We start from the raw sequence: 12,012 nt of genomic DNA, 5'->3' as shown, positions 1-12,012 counted from the left end.
ATAGACCGTTTGCCAATTTCTATGGTGTAAATACTGCCATCATGGTTGATTTCAAGCTACTAATAGTTTAACAACCCAGTGACAACATTCTTGATTTTTTAACAATTGACTCTCATAAACAGAACTAGCCAGTTCCAATTCCACTAAGTCCAGGAAATCAAAACACATTATTTCTCCATTTCACTGTATAGTTCAGTTGTTTCTAGAGTCAGATTGCCTAGGTTAGAATCCTGTCTCAACCACTTCCAATGTAGGTGACTTTGGTATAATACTTACCACTTTTGACCTAAAATCTTTGTCTATAAATTAGATAGACATAATGTTACTACATACCACATAGTTTTGTCATAAGGCTTAAATGTCATAACCCTTATGATGTTCAGAACTGTGTGCTTGGCACACTTTTAGTGCTCAATAACTGACAGGTATGATCATCATCACCATCATTGGCTCTTCCTGGAACTCCTGCAAAATAGGATGACATCTAAAGGAGAGGGAATCCAAGGGATGTGAGCTAGCAGCAACACCCAAGGAGACTTTATTCATTGACTCTGGTCCCAAAGAAGTCATGGAAGAAACTGTCCTGCAGACCCACCCAGTGGAGAGTCTGCTTCATATGCAGCAAGAGTGAAGCCCAGGGAAGGTATCTTACCTGCAGGATGTAAAGATGGATTTCACATAGGGACAGGGACAAGGGGATCATCTTGAATTAAGCCAAATCCCACCTTGTCCTCAGAGGAATCTTCACAAATTGGTTTTGCATCTATTCCTTTGCTATGAAACTGTAATTAAAAACAACATTGTGGGTCAACAGAGCACCAGAGTGAATCACCACAGATACACTAACTGTGAGTGGTACTCATGACCTCAGTCCAGAAGGCCTGAGCTATTCAATGGGCTCATGATATGTTAGTCCTGCTCACCCTCTAGACGGGATCTCAACTGGAGGGGTTCATACAAGGAGACACTGGGTCTTAGGGGAGAGATTCTATAGCAGTAAAGACCCTGGAACCAAGAAAAGACAGACTGGGTCAGGAGATTAGCAAGGAATTTTAGAGGACACACTCCTTTGGAAGATGAAATGAGCCATGTGTCCTCCTGTGAGATTGAATTCAGTCATGTGCTTAGAGCAAGCTTCAGAAATTGGAAGAAAGAGTTGTATAGACTGGCTGGTACTTGTGCTTCAGATCCTTTCATAGAAAGATAGGACAAGTCCATAGGAGAGGGAAGACCATCCATCCAGGGTCCAGGACCTTGGAGACCTCTTGGAATAAAAAGACATCAATGTATTGGGGAAGGTCATCAAGAAGATGAGACCAGCATTTGACCCATGAGCTGGACCAGGCAATTAGAGGCAGCCCATCCCCTCTCCTGTGTATGTGACTGAACCCAGTTAAGACCTCTATATAAATTTTAAGATTTGGAGGGTGGGTGCAAAAAACTATTTGTCTTGCAGCCACCCAAGACAAGCCTTGTAAGTAAGTTCCCTTTTTATTAAACCTGTCACCTACCAATCTGGAGTGGTCTGCCTTTTTCTTTGGTCTCTCCTTGCCCTCCGTTTATGGAGGCCAGTTTCAGATTACACCCTGGAAGCTCCTGGGCAGGTTGCTTAGCAACAGTTGGTGAGCCAGCCTGGTAACCTAAGAAATGGCTTTGGGAAGAGGCATCCTTGAGGGAAATCCCATGTTGGCCATTGACTTCTATGTGAAGAAGGATGGCCTATATGTTAGATGCTTGTGGACTGCCTCATGAGTATGGAGTTGCCTGGAAAATGCTGGCTGCTTTAATACTTGTTTGAGAAACTGCAGTGCCCACTGTGGCAAAGAAGGAGTTAAACAAATGGCTACTGTGGTGGGCTGGCCTTTACTGTGGGCAGTTCAGCTGGCTACCAATACCCAACTGGAGACTGAAACTCAAGTTAGAAAGTTAGAAAAAGATCTGAAATTAGAAAAGGACATGAAGTTGTCCACTACTCTGCTAGTTTGGGGGCTAGCAGACTAGGTAGGAGAACAGGAAAATAAATTTGAGACCATAGCAAGACATTTTGCAAAGCTAGGAGGGCACAAGCTGCTGCAGATTAAGTCCTGAGCTTTTGTGACAAAGCCTGATTAGGACGCTAAGAGGTGGAATCTCTGGGAAAGTGATGAAAATTAAGAGGAGGATGTTGTGGTGATTGACAATAAAACGGACAAATAGAGTGCCCCATGTAATATGACCCCTAATACAAAGGAAAATTTTAAATAGCAATTACCCCAAAACTTCTAGGAGAAAACTTGCATTTTTTTCCTCTGTCTCTTGAAGTTGTAAATCTTAACATGTCTTTGAAATGTAAACATCCCAAGAAAACCAAAACATTGCCCACAGAGACTGAAGAAAAAAGGAGGCTCTTTTAAAATGAAAACTGCTGTAGAAGTTCCCTTGCCAAAATTGAAAGGTTTGTACTTAACTAATAAAAATAATAAGAGTGAAAGGAAAATGACCATATATAAAAAGTAGGATGTGTGTTGTTGGCAAGAGAAGGTATGAGGAACGGAGACACATGTTTGGTAAAGAAAATAGAGTGTGTTTGGATAAGGAAAGATATAAAGTACATGGCTTTTGAGTTTGTTTGTTTGTTTTTTTTTTTTTGGTAAAAGAAAAAAGAAAGTAATTCTGTCCTAAAGTAAAATGATTGGTTCTGTCAAAAAAAAATCTCTGGAATACAAGAATTCAGTTAGGAAAACTTTATTGCTTATACAGTTTGCAAACTGGGGAGACGTAGCCTTCAGCAGCAAGCTGAAAGTGTGCTCTGGGATAACAAAGAAAGGGGGATACCTTTCTCAAAAATTCACCCTCAGGTTCCCACTCAGGTATTCTTATGCAAATGATGGATGCAAGCCAAGTTAGTCCTGATTGGTTGGTGCAAGTCAGTTTTATTGGTTAGGTCCAGGTGGCTGTTAGGGGCTTTTGTAAAATCACGAACTTTGGCAGAGTCAAAGCTTAAGAGTGCATTATGTGGTTTTTCTGAAAACAGAGTACATGACTGCATCCTGATCCCATCATGGCTGCTTGTCTCCATCTTGTTTTTAGGTCCCAGTTAGACCCACAGCATCTATCTTGTTCTCAGGGGTCTTCTTTTTTTTTTTTTTTGTGAGGAAGATCAGACCTGAGCTAACATCCATGCCAATCCTCCTCTTTGTGCTGAGGAAGACTGGCCCTGGGCTAACATCTGTGCCCATCTTCCTCCACTTTATATGGGATGCTGCCACAGCATGGCCTGACAAGTGGTGCATCAGTGCACGCCTGGGATCCAAACTTGGCCCACCAGCAGCAGAGCGCATGCACTCAACCACTACGCCACGGGGCTGGCCCCTCAGGGGTCTTCTTGATTTCATTGTATTCCACATTTCCCCCTTTTGATTGAAACCTGCCACAGGCAGCATTGATGATCAATTTGCTTTTTGTCCCATTTTGGTGCCAAGGTGGCCTCTGCTTGCCTCGGGTCCATCTAGTCCCACAGAGGGATGTATGGGTTTCATGGGACTCAGTTATCCAATCAATAACTGGATCAATAACTGGGCTGGGCCATGTAGGGCATGGGTCCAGCCAGGTACCTGTTATAGGTCAATTAAGGTCTCAGAGTGAAAGTTCATGGAGGTTCTGGTGATAGTTGAATTGAGGGTCCAGAGATGTTGAGTCATCATGATTCAGGTAGGCATTTGTGGAAGAAAGCCAGAATTATTTTAAAGAGTAACAAGATTCTTAGTCCTAAAACCAGCAATAATGTAAGGACCTGGAGACCCAATCTTAAACGTGAACCCAGATCTGAGGGTAACAAACTAAAAAAATCTGGAAAGCATGAAAGGGGTAAATGGGAATAAGGTTATACAGGCAGTCACTTATTTATCATTAGGCAGTGCCATATTTGAGCAACAAGAGAGACAAGATGAGGTAAAGCCAAATTCATAAGGATGTCTCTGTACATAAATGAGATAGTCTCAAACAGACATTGAAGCTGGGGAATCAAGTTCATATACTGGCTCCAGTCATCACAAGACCATCACTTCAGCCTGAATGCTGGTTTTACAACACTGAGTAAAGAAAACAGTGATTAGTTTAAATATTATTATCAATACAAGGATTCCAAGGAGTAACAGAATTAGGAGTTGTAATCCAGATCACAGAAGTGTGCTGATGCCTGTAGGGAGCCAAGTAAATAAATCATTTAAACTAGATATAAGATCACCAAGGGCATTTACTTGCTTTTTCATGGGATTTAGCAGAGATGTCACATTGGGAGACTCATCATGTATAAAAACACAACATTCAGTTTGGATGATTGCATGTGTGCCACCTTGTGATGCAGTTATAATATCTAGGGCCGTTCTAATTTGGAGGCTAGATTTTCTCATTAAAGACATTTCAGTATTCAATAATGATAATCCAGTTTGGATATAATTAAGGGCAGATTGAGTGAGCTTAGTCAGGGCTTCTATATATGAAATGACATCTTCTAATCCTATAGAAGAAACAAATATAGCAGCTAGGTAATCATATCAGTGAAAAACTGCATGAGTCCATCTGGCTTTGAGGAAAAAGAGATTAGCAACAGTTGTTAATTTGGGATGAGCCCTCCTTGCATCCAAGGGAAGCCCAGGGTGCAATGCTGTAGCCACCCAGGTGGAAGCCAGGGCCAAAAGTTTATTCCACATAACCACAGTGTTCTGTTAGGGGCCACTTAGTAAATGCCAGATTGTTGATACCAGTCTGTCCCATTGCATGACTCAGGGGATATCCATCCCATGTCTCAAATGCAATTAGGTTGACCTTGTCTGGAATGGTTTCTCTGTTCCCACCATAATGCCAGTATGTCTAAAGTTCCATAGCTAGGAGTGAGCCAAATAAATCCATCCTAGATCTGTGTGAAACCTCCCATAGTTCTCTTTATAGTATGTAATTTCTTTGTTTTAATTGCAAATTGTTGAAATAACTGGGTGGTTTGAGCAGCAGAAAAAAATACTTATGCTCTGTATCATTAATAGTATGGGATATTGGCCAGGTGTCAGGGTCAAAATTAGTAATGTCAAATGTGTTGTCAATGCTTGAACTAGATCTTTCCATCATAATAAATTGTTTCAAGGCTTTCCAGTCTGTGCCTGAAGGGGAGAAATCCATCAAGGTAACCCAGATAAACTAGAAAGGGGGAATTTCCCACATATCCAACAGTTAGACTGACTTTTATGTGTAACAAAGAAATGAGCCCATCGTAAAAAGACATTGTTGTCAGGGGCCCATTCATACGTGGATTGGAAAAATAAACACAGTATCAGAAAAGTCCTAAATGACATTTGAACAATATATGACAATGATAATATTAAATAGTCTTGGAAGTGGATATACAGGCCTAGTCCAGGGTTATGGGACAGCTGTCTACAACAGATGTTGGCAGCTTCTCTTCCTAGTCAATTTGATTTGGAGATTTCCAGTGATTGTACAGGACTGGATGTCCAGTGGAGACTTCTTTAGCTGTGAAATGTATCTCCAAGGTTAAATGCCTTCTAGTTCTGCAGCAGTGTCAGTGGTTAGGAGCACTTGGTAAGGTCCTTTCCAATGGGGATGGAGGGCTGTCTTCTAATGGTGAGGTTTCCAGATACCAAGTCACCAGGCTCTAGACTGTGATCAATGGGATCCCTTAAATTGGAATCTGGGAAAGCTTCTTTAACCTGTTGATGACAGGCTCTAGCATAAGACATTAGAGACTTATAGTAGCTGGTCATACTAGCATAAGACAAGGGATCAGCAGAAGGTTTTGTACCAACAGACACTGATCTGCCGGTGATCATCCCATGTGGGGTAAGTTCATGTTTTTCAAAAAGGGCATTATGAATAGTCAGCAAGACCAAAGACAATACCTTAAGCCAGGGGAGTCCAGCCTATAGGTATATAACAAAACCTCAACGTCAATTAACAGGACTAGAATCTAATATCTACAAAGGTGTAACATAATTTTACTCTCCACAATTACCCTCATTTTTTTACCAAAGAAAACCACAGTAAAACTAATTCATTTATATTAAAAATTTGGCCTGATTATTTATATAAGTAAAAATAAGGACATTCACTGAGAGTTTGTGAATTCTTGAGGGATCAGGTAGGGAGAAAAAATAAATGTTTCATCTTTGTTCACAAAGGTATATCTTACCAGATTGTTGATATCTTAAGAGAAAAAAATTCTTTAAATCTGGAAAAACAAAACATTAGAGCACCTTCCTTCATTCATGTAGTGCTATGTAATTAATATTTGTTCTGGAACTCTTGTTAGCAGTTTTTTTGAAGCCATCAGTTTCTCCATTAGAATTCTGCAATTTCTTACCCAGTTCAGTCTTGTGATCTGAAAGTTTATCAGAAACCTGTGTTCTAGAGTAAGTGTCAGAGTCCTTTCCTTGAATCTCTTTGAAGATAAAACAGATTTGCAAAAGCATCAGAGTAAAACAATAACTGTCTGTAAATGACAAAAGACTTAAAAACGGCAATTGACAAAGAAATTTGGTTATTTCTGTGATATATAAGATTTTAAGATAATAACTAGAATTATGACTGATAACCAGGACAGGTCAGAAATTTAGGAATGTTATATAATTTTAAAACACTTATATTAATAATATTTACACAAACAATATAACATAACGTGGTTTATCATCATTTATTTGACAATGCATCCCATGCAATTTAACATGCAAGATAAGCCTAATTTGTTTAATATCTCCCTCTTTAAAGGAAGAGAGAGCAAATTCTTTGAGAAGTCCCAGGGACCCAGTGGAAATTCTCAAAGCTACTTTTAGGTCAAAGGAAATATTGTATTTTGAATTTGAATTTTGAGAAGTTTGTCAAAAATATCAAAATGTTTTAGAACACTTGGTGAAATAGGATCATAGGTCACTGTTAAACAATGTGTAGTTATCCACTTAGCCATGGTGACAACAGAAGATGTTAAAAGCAAACACAGAGAGTTAAACAGTTAAACAGAAAGTTAAAACTTAGTTCTCTTAATAGAGATACCTCAGCTTTATGAGCATAGGAGAATATTTTTACAAAACATAAAATTTCTACCTTTCAGGTAGACTTACTCAAAGGCAAAGAAAAGCCTTTCCTCTTTATCAAGAGAAGACTAAAATTTCAAGAAAACTATCCTTGAAGAGAGAGAGAAAACCAAAGTCTAATTTTGCATCAACTTACTTTTGATATTAAAACTTGTTTACTTGATTAAATTTATTTCAATCTTAGCCAACTTGACCATGGACAAATCTCTTATTTTTTTCAGGGTTCCTCTTCCACAGACCTTCTCTAACTTTCTTTTTTACATTCAGAATTTGTCCCGTGCCTTCCTAGCAAGATTCTTAGTACTTTAGGGCAAATTCACTTTCTTAACAAAACAAATGAAAATATATCTATTTTTTATACCTTATTTACCAAAAACATACATCTTACTTTCCTTATATACAGGGATGTTTCCCTTATTAATTTTTAGTAGCTTTAATCACATGGATTAACTAGAATTCTTAACCCTTAGAAACATTAATTTGTAGTGAAAATTAAGAAGTAAGCAATTATGAACTGTCTTTCACATTAGCATTCTGTGGATTGGCAGACTTTTAAAACACTTTCTAGAAAAATGTACTTTCTCATAGAAAATTTCTCAGTGTAGCACAGAACATGTTTGTTAATAAACCCAAATATTTTAACTTCCCTAGTAAGAAGCCAAAAGTAGATAAACATATGTTTAGTAATTAATGTCTAACATTTTATCTTACTTGGAAATGACACACTTAATTTGGCAAAACTCTAAGGTTTCAAGTTACCAAAAAGATTTTGGAAAATATTTTTAAGTACATATACCATAACACATAATTATTGTTAAAAAGTTCACCTAAAAATCCTTAAATCTTACATCTATTTAGTTTATTTGTTCCTAATAATTATAATTAGATTACTTACAAAAATTTTATGAGACATTAGACAAGGTCAGTCATCAATTTTTGCTGCCAAATTTTGTACTAGAGATAACATGAATTTGGTTGGCTTTTGCTAAACCTAGGTATAACAAAAGATTTATATTTAATGCTTATAACTCTAAAGACAACAAACTTAAATTAGCTTTAATACTAAATATTTTCCTAGATCATGTGATTCTGAAATGCATTTTGGCTAATTTTTATTATATTTAGAAATAATTTATATAAACACTTACTTTAAGCCAGTTGAATAGAGATCTTTTAGAAATTATACCATCTGGAGGTAGAAAAATATCACATATATATAACATACATGTATATAGACACACATACATAGATACCCCATAGATATTGATTTAAAATTAATGCCATGAATCAAATAAGGTGATACAAAGTTCACTAATTATGAAAGAATAGTTGAATCCAAATAGTTTTTCTGGCAGATAGAATAAATCAAGGTTATCTGCTTAGATGGCTAAATCTTTTTTATACTAATATTGGTGGAGAAGTGATGCTAGGTTTGGGGCGAGGGTACTTCTATAGCTGTTTTTTTTCTCTTTTTCCCCTTCAGTCTTAGAAATTGGTGATGGTCTGGATACAATTTCCTGGAGAAGTTACAAGCTTTTTGAGATTAATATGAGAGGTCTTTGGTATTGGTGAAAGGGAATGGGTGGAATCTGAACTGCCTCTAGAGCTGCATTTCTAGTTTTGCAAAGATTTGTGACATAAGGACAATTGCTCTCAATTCCTCAGAAATTGGGTTGCAACTTAAATAACACCATAGTTTGATTGACCTGTCCAACTACATCATCCCTCCCTAATTTGCTTCTTTCCCTCTGAGTGCATGGTTTTATTTTAACTTAGGGAAGAAGGCCTATAAAAAAATTCCTATCAGGCTCTGATATCAGCTTCCAATTTGGCTAAAGTTCTGATCATAAGTTACTAAATCCTTTCAAATATTTTGTCAGGTTTCAGCCAGGACAAACAGTAAATATTTCTGACAGTATTAAACGACTCCATTAATTTTTAATTTAGTTTTCCCTTGACTGTTTAAGGGAATAATGTAGCAGTTTACCAGAAAATCTCTGAGTCTCGTTAACTCAAGGGAAGAGCTCATATGGCCCTCCTTCGAAGGTAGATATGGGGGTGTCTGTAAAGTCATTAACTTAACAAACTTTTGTATGGTCTTTTTTTTTAGGTACCTCTTATATCTTAATTTTTCATTAGCTTTTTGCAATGAAACTTTCAATAAGGCTATTTTCGAATTTTGAAGCCTTTGCTTTTAAGTGCACTTCTTAACTGATCTTATATAATTGCAACATTCCTTCTAATGGCCAATGTAAATCCCCTGAGGCTGGTGGCAGTTTGGTAGGACCCTAGCCACAAATGGAGTTCAACCTACATTTCTGTCCAACCGTATTTGACAGCAAATGGGATGCAACCCACATTTCTGTCTGACCATATTTTGCGACGCACAACCTGACAGTTATCAAGCCAAGTTCTCAGGACACAAAACAAGCTTAGTAAGATTTTGATGTTTTTTGTAAACATTTACAGCTTCTGAGAACATAGTTTTAAGCAGGTGTGTCAGAAGGTGGCCTGCTGGACTCTTTAGAAATTAAAGATTGCAGTTAACTTGTCCAGTCTACATTTCTCAAATCTAGTGCTCAAAAAGATAAGTTTTGGAAGCTCAAAGGAACCCCAAAGGGGCCACTGTAACTTTAAATTATCCTTGGTGATCTTAGTCCAGAGAACAATATATTTATAGGATCCAGTGCTATAATTCTTAAACATAGACCAAGTTTGGGTACAAGAGGGCAGCTGATCAGCTGAGGCTGTCCTTGAACATGGATTTTCCATGTTGAGCTTGAGTGAACTTTATCTTTCTGAATGGGATCTTTCCACTGAAAAACCTTATCTTGCTGTGACAAGAAATAGGAACAGGTGGTATATGTCTGGACGATTGGATCAAACTCCCTTCTTTCCCTTCCCTAAACCTTTACTGAGGGACCTCTTAGTCAAAAAGCTTTTTGAGACCTCTACCTGAAAGTGTGGGAGGTCTTGGATGGGAGCAGACTTACCAAGATGTCCCTTAACACCACTGAGGAGCAATTGAGCTCTAGGGGCTTCTTCAGGTGCTGATGCATTGGTCCCAGATGGTGCAGGGAAGGGTCCAGGGGTTGCTTTGGATCCCACTTCTGACACCCAGGAATGTCAACACAAATGTCTGGAATACAAGAATTTAGTTAGAAAAACTTTATTGGTTATACAATTTGCAAACCGGGGAGACAGTAGTCTTTGGCAGCAAACAAAAAGTGCACACTGGGAGAACAAATAAAGGGGGATGCCTTTATAGAAAAAATTCCTGCTTAGGTTTACTCAGGTCCACTTATGCAAATGAGAGTTGCAAGCCAGGTTAGTCCTAATTGGTTGGTGCAGGTCATAGTTTTATTGGTTAGGTCCAGGTGGCTATCAGGGGTTTTTGTAAAATCAGGAACTTTGGCAGAGTTAAAGCTTAAGAGTGCATTCTGTAGCTTTTCTGAGAACAGAGTATATGACTGCATCCCAGTCCAATCACTGGTTGACTCCATTTTGTTTTTAGGTCCCAGTTAGCCACACTGAGTCCATCTGGTCCCTAGGGGTCTTTTTGATGTCATTTTATTCCACATTTTAGAATAAGAAAAGATAGGAAAAACCTAACTAGACATAGAAAGTTGCAGAAGCCTTGTGAAAGTTGCAGGTTTGTGAAGGAGGAATCTTGAGGAAGGAATTTTATGTGTGGTCAAGCTGACTAAAATTGGATTAGATTTATATAAGTTAAAAGAAAAAAGAATTTTAATATCAAAAGTGCACTGGTGCAAAATTAGAGTTTGGTTTTCTCTCTTTTAAAAGGAAACTTTCATTAGGGCATATTTATATGAAACTCATAAAAATATAAGTCCTGGTATAATGTTATCAGTAATAATTTTAAAATGTATGTCATAGAAATAATCAAATTCCCTTGTCAATTGCATCACCATGAACTTTCATCAGATATTTGCAGACAGTTATTGTTTTACTCTGATACTTTGGCAAAAAGTGTTCCTGAAAAGGCGCTTCACCTTCAAGATTTATGGAAAGATTCTGATAAGTATAGGTTTCTGATACTGAAATCAAATTTGCTTCATGTGGGAGGGACAATAATGAACCTTTCAAGTGCTTCCCCAAGTCTATCTGCATAACCCCACAATATGTCATGGAATGGTAACCCATCCTGCGCCTGTTTTCTTTTCCCACAACAGTGAAATAGGCCAATTACATTGACAATATAATGCTAACCTGTGAAGATTTGCTTCTACTGCAGAACACTCTGCAGGTTTTGCTGAAACATCTGCCAGGGAAAAGATGGGTGGTAAACTCACAGAAAATTCAAGGCCCAGGACCCACCATAAGGTTTTGGAGTCATTTACTTGGGTAAGATACATGTTATCCCAGCAGCTGTGTTTGATAAAATGCAAGCCTATCTAACCCCTAGGAATGTAGAGAAGATGCAAGTGTTTGTAGGGATTTGGGGGCTTTCGAGGACTTTTATACCCCACCTGGCACAGTGTCTCTGTCCCTTATGACACTTGGTAAGGAAAGGGCGCATGTGAGACTGGGGATCAGAGCAGCAAGCCACCTTTGAGTAGGCAAAAATACTAGTGAAGCAGATTAGAGCTCTTGGCATCTCCCAAGCAGTGCTCCCATTTGAGTTAGGTGTGTCTGTGACTTCAGAAGGTATGGGTCAGGCACTGTGGCAGAGACAACAAAAGGAGAAAATCCCCCTAGGATTTTGGTCCCAGCTCTGGAAGGGGCAAAAACCCAATATACCCCCATAAAGCCACAGTTCCTAGAAATGTACACAGTGCTCCTCCAGGTAGAGCCTCTCATGAAGGAACAAACTGCAGTAGCCAGTGGGCTGAACTCAGAGCAGTTCGGCTGGTGATCACTCAAAAGACCCTGGTGATTAACCCTTTGCACTGACATTTGGGCTGTTCTAAAG

This window comes from Ceratotherium simum, chromosome X, assembly GCF_057802395.1.
Source record: "Ceratotherium simum simum isolate JZ-2026a chromosome X, ASM5780239v1, whole genome shotgun sequence".
NCBI lineage: Eukaryota > Metazoa > Chordata > Mammalia > Perissodactyla > Rhinocerotidae > Ceratotherium > Ceratotherium simum.
This window is presented reverse-complemented; position numbering follows the sequence as displayed.